The sequence below is a fragment of the Ctenopharyngodon idella genome, chromosome 10, assembly GCF_019924925.1.
Source record: "Ctenopharyngodon idella isolate HZGC_01 chromosome 10, HZGC01, whole genome shotgun sequence".
Classification (NCBI taxonomy): Eukaryota; Metazoa; Chordata; class Actinopteri; order Cypriniformes; family Xenocyprididae; genus Ctenopharyngodon; species Ctenopharyngodon idella.
In genome coordinates, this window is record NC_067229.1 from 15,190,054 (window position 1) to 15,202,729 (window position 12,676).

At 39.5% G+C, this 12,676-nt stretch overlaps 1 long non-coding RNA gene across 1 annotated transcript in view; it reads right to left on the reverse strand.

The window, feature by feature from the left end:
- Positions 1 to 325: 325 nt before the first annotated feature.
- Positions 326 to 12,676, reverse strand: part of LOC127521117 (uncharacterized) — a 147,999-nt gene continuing 135,648 nt past the window's right edge. Inside the window, exon 5 of the long non-coding RNA XR_007932279.1 lies at positions 326 to 789. This is a non-coding gene — a long non-coding RNA (uncharacterized LOC127521117). The remainder of the gene's footprint in view (positions 790 to 12,676) is intronic.

A 12,676-nucleotide genomic window follows, 5' to 3' on the forward strand; every position in this document is an offset into this window, starting at 1 on the left:
AGATTCAACAAATGGGTACAGTGTGGAAATTATTTGTGAATGCTGTTTAATTTATTGACTAAATTCCATTTGCATACTATCTGTACCATATAATGTAATATGTGTGCCTGAGATTAGTGTAACATAACGCAACAGTACACCAAAAGTAACATTACCTACAATTCCATGTTATACAGAAGTTTTGGGACTGTTGTAGAACATGTATGAATCTTAAATGTATTTAGCTAATAATGCTAAATGCTAACACTTTTAAAACACAGACCTAAGATGTAGTAGCATGTCTTACAACATATTCAGAAGTATGTACTTACCATCTTATGCCGGGCTCAGACTACATGATATCCGCCCGATTCTGGCCCGATCCAGTTGACATAGAGTGTTGTGGTGATTCGTAAATAATGGGTATCAACTTGGGCACTATTTTTCTACTTATGATGAGAAATATTATGTGTTATCCCCCATGTATGAGAAAGTAAAGAAGTATTGCGGTAAATAAAGCAAGTATTGAAGTTTCTTCTTATGTTATTCATTTATTTTGCCAGTGGTTCTGGGACTTCAAGAGGTTTTGAGTCGTTTAGAGAGCAGCACTTTCTGTTCATCATTTGGAGTAGATCCCTGTGAGTGAATGCTGGAAATCTCCCAGGCACCGCTTCTCCTCAAAATATCTCTGCAGACGGTAACACACACACACTGAGAGCCAGTCACTCTTTCCTCTCTTGGCTCTTGATAAGCAACCCATAGGGCTTTGCAGAGGTTTAGCGGTTTGAACTTCACAGCTTCTTCCTTCCTCTGGGGAGAAAGTAGAGAAAGTGAGTTGTATTTAAATTTGTAGACATTTAACATGGATTGGCGCAAACAATATTGTCAGTAAACACACACCAAATCATGTGTACACACACATGCTCGAACTAAAGGGAATTTTTAGCTAAGATAAGCCCGAATGTGTTGGGGAAAACTTGAAATTACAGAAACTTTGTCTGTATTCCTTTTTAATAGCTCGTTCTGTCATGGGAAATCAGAATATATTGCCTTTCACGGCTGATTTTGCGCGGGGAATGGCTTTGGAAACAAAGCTTTGAAGGCATTGCGCTGTACACCATTTTATTATTAAAACAGGGAGCGTTTGCAGCGGATTGTGTGTGTTCTGTTGTATGTACAGCAGGACTGTGTAAAGCGTTGTGTGTTTGTCAGTAACTGATCAGAGCTCTGCCAAAGTGTAAATGTGTTAGCAACGAGGAGGAGTTGTGAACAACAGACCCTTCGGTTCAGTCGAATACTCCCTAGAGAAACTCAAAGATAGAGTGTCTGGAGGCAAAGAGAGACTGTAGAAACAACAAACAAAAAAAACAAAAACAAAGTGAAAGTGAAAGAACAAAAGCAAATGAGAGAGAGGTGGGCTATGTTCAGACTGGCATACTGCATTCTATTTTTAAGCAGTAGAACGTGATGTTGTTGTCACTTTCCATAAGATAATCACAAGACCTCAACTGTTTCTCCTAGAAAGCATTGAGATTAAATGGAAATCAAATTGAGACTTTTACATATGTCTTCCCATTAGTAATCATTAATGAGATCTCTTTTATATCTCAATTGTTTCTCCTAAAAAGCAATGAGATTAAATGGAGACTTTTGCTTATGTATTCCCATTATGAAATGAAAATGAAAAATAATAAGATCTCTTTTATATCTCATTTGTTTAGCTAAGATTGCAAAGATGTTAATCAAAGGTCAAAATGAGACTTTTGTGTATGCCGTGAATGAGCGTGGATTCATGGGAGTTGTCGTCTTCACTTCCTTCACCTCCAGCAGATGGAAAGGAATCCGACGGACTGTGGCAGAAGTCATGATCATGGATGAGCTAACACAGGGGTGTCCAATCCTGCTCCTGGAGGGCCACCATCCAGCAGAGTTCAGTAACAACCCCAATTAAACACACCTGAACCAGCTAATCAAGGTCTACTAGGCAAACTAGAAACTTCCAGTCAGGTGTGTTGAAGCAAGTTGGAGCTAAACTTTGCAGGACAGTGACTGAGTTTGGACACTCCTGAGCTAAGATATTAACGTTACTGTGGTATGAAGCAGGGCAGGCCGAGAGCTAATGCACACTAGCCTTGAGTCCAGTGGAGCTTTTATTATGCTGCAGTCGGCTGCTTCCTCTCTTTTCGTTGCGTAACACAGCACTGTTTTACATGGTTAAAACAATCATACTAAATACATTTAGTGTGTTGAAAGTTGTTATAATGTTACTCTGTGCGTTCGATTGCTGGTGTAGAGACTTGTTGCATCTAAATCAGTATTAGAATATCATATTAATAAAAACTGGATGACTGCTAAAGAAGGTGTTGCTAAATGACATGCAATTAAATTTAAAATATATTGTATGATGGAGAAAGCTCTCTCTGATTATGCAGTGTTAGCCGCTTGATAAAATAGTATTGTCTCTGAGGCATGTACAAACATGGTAGGGGAGCGCGGGGCACAATCTAACGCTTTTTGACTTTCTCAGTTTGTGTAAATCTACTTAGGGTTCAGAGAATTTATTTTGTTCCACATTAATTTCACACATGTCTGGTACAAATATGTGGCTTTGTTTCATTAATACAGTGTATACATTTTTTCTTTATTTACCCCGAAAGAAGGGAAGTGAAATGTGACAACATGCCCCATAGGTGGGGCACATTGTAACATGACCATTTGACAGCTAAAAATGTTATGTGATTGAATTTAAAAAATATACATGACAAACTAAAATATTTTGTCAATAAAAGACAATAATATTTTTTTTTTCATATACAATAATACCATTTTTTTTTTTTAGAAATTTAAATAATTTTGTAGTTTGACAATGAACACTCTGTAAAACACAGCTATACAGCACTGGTCAAAACAATGCATGCAAACAGATGAAGAGACATATTCAGACATTCAGAAAAACACAGAGCTGAACAAAAACACTCCTCTCCCTCCACTCACAGCTCACACAGAAAACGAGATAAATAGACGAGACAGTACAAATGCTGAACATTTCTTGAAATAATATTTTCTGGATGTTCAGGTTCTTCCTTTCAGTCTTTATTCACCTTTTTTTCCATAGTTAATCAACAGAAATTCATAAAAGTTGATTATGCCAGTTGTATCGTAACTGTATAGAATAGTATAGTTCTAATAGTGGGGCACATTGTAACGCAGTGTTACAACGAACCCTATCTGCGCAACTAGAATTTAAACCTGGTTAGTGTCTTCTGATAGTTAGTGAAGCATTAAAGAACTACCCAAACTGCTAAACAACAGATTGGAGATTAAAATAATATCAGACTTGTCTAATTTTAAATAAAAACAAAAAATATAGATGAAAAATTAGCTTAAGTAAGAAATTTACTTTTGCTATTGTTAAATAAATGTTAAGTGATATCTCCCAAAGATTTCTGAATTTGGTGCAATTTTTTCTATATATATTGTCAATATGGCAACTAGTAAATACGCTAAGTTTCTTCATGCTAGCGTGTGTGGAAGTATTTAAACCATGCGTGTTACAACTAACCCCGCGTTAGATTGTGCCCCGTGCTCCCCTACTCATGGTAAATCAAGAAAACAATTGATTCAAACAATAAGACTAGCCGTGTTGAGCTCTATAACAATGATTAGTTTTCTGTCAATAAAAGTATCCAAACAATTGCTCACCTGTCTATTAAAATATATATGTATGTATATATATATATATATATATATATATATAGGGTAGTGCAGGATATGACGTCATTGACAGGAGACACAAAGACTAAAATTGCTTATTTCTCTGGATTTAAACATTGTTGGAAACGTTTGGGATAATTTAAAGTCCCCCTGAAATCAAAATTTAAGTTTTTTTAGCTTTTAGTATGAATATGTTAGCTTTAAGGTTATGAATAAGATGGTGTGTTCCAAAACAATGACGAAATTCGCATTTAGGAGATATAAGCATTCAAAACTTACACCCCCGGTTTCACAGACAAGGCTTAAGCTAGTCCTAGACTAAAATGCATGTTTGAGCTGTTGTAACTGAAAGTAACTTGCACTGACAGATCTTAATATATGCCAGTGTCATTGTTTTGTCTCAAGATGCACATAGTGAAAATTTATAAAAGATACTTAAATGCCTTAATTGAACTAAGGCCTAATCCTGGCTAAGGCTAAGCCCTGTCTGTGAAACCGGGCCACAGTCTCTCACTTCCGCTAAAATGGATCACAGATTTAGTGCATAGTGCACTATATATAACATAGGGAACAATTCAGACAGTGTAAATATGCTTTCCATTGACACAAATGAAGTCTGTTTTCGCGTTAGTGTCACGTGAACCGCTGCAGCGCGAGCACAGTCTGCTCTGGTCCAGAGACACGAGAGCACAGAGTGGATCATATCCGCAGACCGCGAGTCGGCTCAGACCACAAAAGGTATTGGACCCATTTAAATTCTGCACAGAATGCTGTATTTTAAAGCGATATAGAGGAGATTAGGAGGATAAACGCTTAGAGATTAGAAGGAAACCAAAGCTTTACCGAGCTCAGCGGCTCTGGCTGAGCTGTGATATAAACGAAATGCTATTGGCTATTTTAAAAAAGGGGTGGGGCTGTTCGCTATATCACCTTGTCTTCCTGTTCTCAGTTTTTTTCTCTCAGATACCAAACAAATTGGTCACATTAAGACTTTTGCATGTCTTGCAATAAGACACCACTAATAATGAGCAAGCAAAGAGGTTAAATGGGGATCAAATGGAGACTTTTGCATATGTCTTCCGATAAGAAACCACTCGTGAAATAGCAGTGAGATGACATGGAGACCAAATGGAGAATTTTTCATAAGTCCTCCCATAAGAAAGAAAAATCACCAATGAGATCTTTTATATCTCAATTGTTTGTCTGAGATAGCAGAGAATAAATGCCCAGCGTTCCTGTGAGACGCTTGCAAATTCCCATACTTTCTCAGAGGGTGTTTCCACTTGATTTGCTTCCCTGCTGTTGTTTTTCGGGATCTCAAGGTCTTCTGTACAAGTAGCAGTTATACCCTTCAACTCCGCCCATACATATTCACCTCCCCCTGTATTTGTGAGTTGCGTTTGCCCCCCATGTGCAAAGGTAATCATATTCTGCTCTATTTCTCATCATCTCCATGCGGCAAATTGCTTGTCATGGCCTATTTGAGGGTTTCCAGACCTGGTACAGAGCAGCTGAGGAAAGGTGTGCATGTGTTAGAAGAGCAAAAGAGAGTTGCGGAGATGATGCAAACCATGATTACACCACAACTAACACTCTTTTAATGACCCTTAATGACCTTTGAGACTCTAGCTGTTTCTCTAACTCAGCCTGTTAAAGTGAGACAAGGACTGTTATCAAGCTGTAAAAAAAAAAAAAAAAAAAAAACATGTTTAAAGTTTAATAACAATAATAATGCATTATTATTATTATACCTGACTCATATAAAAATGAGAATTAATTAAATTTAGTTATTTAGTTTTTTTTTTTTTTTTTTTTCTTAATTATCATGAAAAATGCACAATGCAAAAAAAAAAAAAAAAAGAAAATCTTAATGGTCCTAATAATAGCCATTTGTTTATGCAAAATATTAATTTATTTTGGTTTTGGGGTGAAATATGACACATTTTGTGAGACTCATAGCTTCTTGTTTTTGAAATTCCTTCCTGTCTCTTTCTCTTTGTTTTGTTTGGTTGTGTCTCAGTGACAACTGTTTGTGTGGGTATTCTCGTATAGCATTCCCTGAAGAACAGAAAAATTAATTGCTTCAGAAAAAAAAAAAAAAAATCAACCAATTTCACACGCATTGGAGGCCACCCTTCAAGGTTTCTGCACCTCGTTTTATAGAAAATAATAAAAGAAAACTGATTGTAGAAGTCATGTTTTATAACGAACCAGCATGCCAATCACCCGGCACATTTCTGTTTTGCTGTCATTGGACGTTGTTGTTTTGTTTTTCTAGTCACTTGGCATCTGAACACCAGTAAGTTGTGCTAGTGGAGCACAAAACTTTTTTAATTTCAGTTCAATTTAAGACATTGATTCTGGCATCAAACAGGTTTTGTCTGTTTCTTTCTCTACCTGACTAAATCAAGTAATAAAGCTTCAACGTTTTACTATAACATCAATATGGATCCGTTTAAAGTACAGCTGACGTGGTCGTGGCTTGTGTTCGGATATCACCCAATTGATGTGATCGGGAAACGTGGATGTACTCCTGCAGTACAAACAATTTCATTAAACCCAGTGACAGGTCATTGATTTCCACGTGTCAAAAGTCACATAGATTATAAAAGATTACAGAGAGGATTTTAACAGCACGCTAATGTAGCTACCGCAAAAGTTTGTCTGTGTGTGTGTACCTACGTAACCATATTTTGGGGGGAAATTTGTACACAGAAGTGAGCTAAAAATGACAAAAACATCTCCTTTTGGGGACATCCTTATTTGTAAGAACAGCATAGAAATAAAATAAATACTTTTTTTTTTATTGTAAAAAATGCAGAAAGTTTTCGGGTTGGCTTAGGGTTAGGTTGTCGTCTATGCAATGTCCCCATTTGGACAGCTAAAGCCGCATTTCCACCACAGGAACTTTCCCCAGGAACTAGGAACTTTGGGGTGGTACTCGGTGTGTTTTGCCCGCAGGGACCAGGGTCTAAAATGAAGTTATGGGTAAAAATTTCCCCCTCAGAAAGTACTTTTTTTAAAGTTCAGGAAGTAATTACATGTGTTGATTGACAACCTAATCAGTGAATAAAAATTGCTCAGAGTAAGAGGGGGCGTGACTTAAGATTAGAGGCAAATAGATAGTGAGACTGTGTCTGTTCCGAACTGTTAAATAAAATAAATTCTTAGCAACAGAGTCGTTGTAAGTGACTTATTTGACATTGTGTCAGAAGTAGTGGAGATATAGAAATGGCCAAATTCGCCCCACCCACAAACTTCACCTTTGAGGCACAGGATGGCCACGAAGCTCACGGAGGATGATGGCGAGATACAAGTGAGTACCCTCGTATATGCCATGGGACCAGAGACAGAAAACATATTCAACTCGTTCATGTTCGAGAGAAACGAGCATAAAAAGACTTTGATGCCGTGCTAAACAAGTTCAATGACTATTTCATCCCGAAACAGAACATCATCCACGAGAGGGCGTGCTTTTACCAACGCATACAAAGGCCAGGGGAAAAGGCAGAGATGTTCATCCATGCACTCTATGAATTAGCAGAGAGTTGTGACTTCAGTGCACTGAAACAGAAAACATCCGAGATAAGCTTGTGGTTGGCATCAGAGATAAAGAGCTTTCAAGGAGGTTACTGCTGATGACAGATCTTACTTTAAACACGTCGGTGCTGATGGTGAGGCAGGCGGAGGACATTGCTCAACAGGTGAGCCAACAAGAGGAACAGTGTTCAGGAGGTTACACGCAGACGACCTGAAAAGAGAATGAAGTGGGATGAAAAGAGACCAGCGAGATAAAAGAATGATAGAATGACCAGTGGCGACAGGTGCGGAAAGAGTGGAAAAACGTAACATTGAGACAGGGGATGTCCTGCAGCAGAATCTGAGTGTCGAAAATGTAAAAGGAAAGGACACTGCGAGTGTATGTGTTACTCAGTAAATGACTCAGTAAATAAGAGGAACGCACACTCAACCAAGTAAGGACAATTCATTGGGAACTGTAAGCAAAACAGGGGCTGATGATACAGAGACTTGGTTTGTGAAATTGAACATGGAAGGCTTGCGAGTAACATTTAAAATTGATACCAGGGCCGACGTGACAGTCATGAATGAAGAGACTTTCAACTCACTGGGAAATAAAGTGAAATTGAGTCATACACAGGCGAGATATGACAGCCCAGGTGGAAGGATAAATTGTTTGGGAAAATTTGAAACAACCACAGAGTACAAAGACAAAAAGTTCAAGTTTACAATTCATGTCATGGAAGGTGACACAGTAAATAATTTGCTGAGCAGAGAACAAGCGATAGAGATGGGCTTAGTTAAGAGAATTGAGCAAGTCAGAGCAGCATTCGGTGAACAGGGAACAATAAAAACCGAGCTAGTTAAAATAAATCTCAAAGAGAATGCAGAGCCCTATGCAGTCCACACCTCTAGAAGAGTCCCTTTACCATTACTCCCAAAAGTCAAGGCAGAAATTGAGGAGAACGGAGTAATTGAAAAGATAACGCAACCCACAGACTGGTACGTGCAGATGTAGCCTAGCGGGAAAGTGCGCATCTGCGTGGACTTGGATCTGCGTGGAAAAAACTAAATGAAAATGTAAAAAGAGAACGGTACATGTTACCCACGACAGATGAAATTCTTGTCAAACTTGCCAAAGTATTTTCATCACTAGATGCCACAAGCGGCTTTTGGCAAATTCCCCTGCACAGTGAGAGTAGTCTCCTCACTACGTTCATAACACCATTTGCAAGATACTGCTTTAAGTGCCTGCCATTCGGTATTAGCATAGTGCTAGAAATATTTCAGCACCAAATGAATGAACTAGGAGACTTGGAGGGAGTAGCCATCTACATCTAATCGTTCATGGCAAAACTCAAGAACAGCACGACGAGCATCTGAGGTGCATTCTGGACAGAATGGAGCAGGCAGGACTGAAAATAAACAAAGAGAAGTGTATCTTCAGACAAAAAGAGCTGCATTTCCTGGGGCACGTCATAGACGAGAGAGGAGTCAGGCCAGACCCGTGAGAAGTAAGGGCTATTTTAGAGCTACAAACGGCAAAAAATGTGTGCGAACTGAAACGCGTCCTGGGGATGATAAACTACATGGGATGTTACACTCCAGACCTGGCAACAGTGGGCGCCCCTCTGTTTGACTTATTGAAAGGGACTGTGGCATGGACATGAAACCAGCCTCAAGAAAGCGCATTTCAAAAGCTGAAAGAAACTCTAATGACGTCACCTGTTCTCGCGTACTACAACCCAACAAAGGCTACCGCAGTGTCAGCAGAAGCTAGTAGCTATAGGCAGGGAGGAGTCTTGCTACAGCTGAATGGGGACAGGTCAAATGAAGGTTAAATGAGGCAGAGACCAGGTATGTGCAAACTGAAAAAGAATGCTTAGCTGGGGTCTGGGCATGCGAGAGATTCAAGAAGTATCTCATAGGCCTGGACAGATTTCACCTTATTACAGACCACAAACATCTCGTGCTCTTGATTATTAAAAAAAGATCTAGACACGGTGCCAGTACGCTATCAAAGACTTTTAATGAGACTGATGCGATTCACAGTGACCACTGAATACGCACCGGGGAAGATATACTGTCAATAAGTCCAATAGGTGGTGATGCACCGAGAAGTACATTGAACGAGATAACCTGTCACGTAGACTCAGTCATAGCCAGCTTGCCCGTGTCACAATCAAAGTTGAGCCTGATCGAAGCAGCGACTGAAAGAGTTACAATAGTACAATAGTACTAAGCAAGTTTATAAAGCAAGGATGGCCCGAGCATGTGAGAAACATACCGGAATGTATCAGAGACTTTTATTCAGTGAAAGATGCACTGTTAATATGGGAATGACAGATAATTATGGGCAGATGCATCTGTATTCCAAGTTAACTGAGACAGGACATCCTTGAGCACATCCACAAAGGACATCTAGGGTTAACAAAATGCAGAGAAAGAGAAAATTTATCTGTTTGGTGGCCTGGTATATCATTAAATATGAAAAACAAAATTGACGTGTGCACATATTGTCGTGAAAACAGGAGAACACAAAGAAAAGAGCCAATGAAGTCAAACCCACTACCTGACAGGCCATGGCAGCGTGCGGCTATAGACATTTACAAGAACAAGGGTCAGATGTATCTGATTGTATCGGGTTATTTTTCATGTTTCATAGAGATTCTTCATCTGCCAACGACAACAACAGGGCAGGGGATAAACAGACTGAAAGCCACATTCGCTAGATTTGGAATACCGGAGTAGGTGTTTTGCAATATCGGCCCGCAGTTTACTACTGAGGCATGGAACTTATTCAAGGAAAAGTATAAATTTGAACATGTTTGTTTGTTTGTTTGTTTGTTTGTTTGACCAAATTTGTTGATATGATACCACAGTCTTGTCACAGACTGCATTTTCCATCATCCTCCCTGGCACCTAACTATGCACACCTGGAACTCATCTAGCCCTCATCAACAAGGCAAGGCACTATATAGAGCACACATAGAGCACACATACTTCTCAGTTATTGTCTGACCTTGTCTGATGCTACAGACTACTTACCTTGTTACTTATCTGCTTTATGTTCCTGACTACCTTGCTAGCTACTGCTGTTACCTCATCCAAGTCGATCGCCAGTCATCTTCCAGTCATCACTTCATCCAAGTCGTCTTACAGTCATTACGCCATCAAAGTCGTCTTCTAGTCTTCATGTCATCCAAGTCACCTTCTAGTCATCATGACATCCAAGTCGTTTTCCAGTCATCACGTCATCCAAGTCATCTTCCAGTCATCACGCCATCTAAGTCGTCTTCTAGTCTTCATGTCATCCAAGTCATCTTCTAGTCATCCAGTCATCCAAGTCGTCTTCCAGTCATCACGTCATCCTAGTCAGTCATTAGGTTATCAAAGTCATCTTCCAGTCATCACTTCATCCAAGTCGTCTTCCAGTCTTCATGTCATCCAAGTCGTCTTCTAGTCATCACCTCGTCTTCTAGTCATTAGGCCATCCAAGTCGTCTTCCAGTCATCCAAGTCGTCTTCCAGTCATCACCTTGTCGTCTAGTCATCAGGTCATCCAAGTCGTCTTCCAGTCATCACGTCATCCAAGTCAGTCATTAGGTTATCAAAGTCGTCTTCCAGTCATCACGTCATCCAAGCCGTCTTCCAGTCATTACTTCATCCAAGTCGTCTTCCAGTCTTCATGTCATCCAAGTCGTCTTCTAGTCATCACCTCGTTTTCTAGTCATTAGGTCATCCAAGTCGTCTTCCAGTCATCCGAGTCGTCTTCCAGTCATCCGAGTCGTCTTCCAGTCATCCGAGTCGTCTTCCAGTCATCCAAGTCGTCTAGTCATCAGGTCATCCAAGCCGTCTTCCAGTCATCACGTCATCCAAGTCAGTCATTAGGTCATCCAAGTCGTCTTCCAGTCATCACGTCATCCAAGCCGTCTTCCAGTCTTCATGTCATCCAAGTCGTCTTCCAGTCTTCATGTCATCCAAGACGTCTTCCAGTCATCACGTCATCCAAGTCAATCATCCAAGTCGATTTCCAGTCATCACACCATCCAAGTCGTCTTCCAGTCATCATGTCATCCCGCCATTCAAGTCGTCTTCCAGTCATCACGCCATCCAAATCATCTTCCAGTCAACCGAGTCAGAGGCGGAGGGTGAACCAACTCTAGGGTACGGCTAGATGCGATTCCTCCATAAAAACTCATTTAAATAGAATGAAATAGTTACGTGTTGCCTATCAGCAACCTACATATCCCAGCATAAACGCTCTTGTTTTTAAAGTAGTTATTCACAAACCACTATAATTTGAACAGCCAGTTCGAATAATAAATAACCTGATCATTGCCTTACCAAATGCAGCAAAAAAATACATTATCTTCAAATTCTGAATGAATTTTATCGCCTAGAAAGCGCAAAAGCACTCCCTTTATAACTACTGCTTATAAGCGGTCACTCATCTTAAATCATCGCAATCTCACAAAGTTCTGCTAGTCGATTAAGCTGACTGTACAATGAATATCTTATTTAGCCTACATAATATCAATACTTTTTTTTTTTTTTTAAGTTGAATTATAACGAGAGGATTTGAGTGTGCAGATCTCAGCAATGGACAAAAAAGTTTTAGCCAATGCGTTCAAGAAATCATCAGATATGTTTGTGATTGGCTACATTGCACAATCATCACATTATGCACATTATGTTTATCAGTTTATGATGAGATTGAGAGTATTGACAGGAGTGCAGAATTCAGTCAGAATTCTGTGTTCAGCTCGCGCACTGAACAAAACTCTGGTTTCAGCGATGACTAATCTGAATGCCTCTGATTGGCCATTGCAATTATAATGTCAACAGAATTGTGTGTGATTGGTTATAGTGCGCAACGCTGTAAAACGTGTAAAAGGTATAACGCAACGAGCAGAAATATATATTTAATGCAACAATCAACACTTATTTTCATCTCTATTTTCACTTAATTTTCATTTTCACTTTATTAGTAGATTAAATGTGCAGGTGCATTTTTGGCCAATCCCCCATTAATCATGTTGTTGTTTTTCTTCTTCTGTGGACATTGTACCCCAATGGTCATATTCTTCTTCAGAAATCCTTGAAGTATCCTGACGAATATGAGGACTGTCAGTGTATATCAGTATGTTTTCATAAGCAATGTTCGATTCTATTACTGTCTCTCTCCGCAGTGTAGACGGTCACATAAAATAATGACTTGGAACAAGCCTAAGCCAATTTGTTTATTTGGCACTTTACTAAATAAATGCGCAAATGCTAATCCTGCTATGGCTAGTGCTCACCTACCAATGTCCACTTTCAGTTAATCAAGTGCATGTCACATAGCAGAATTAATATTTATGACCCAAGCTGCTCCTGGCACAGTTGACAGAGCCGCTGACAGAAAGTAAACTCCCTCCCGCTTTCAAATGCCATCTCATATGAGTGTATCTGTAGCAACGAGG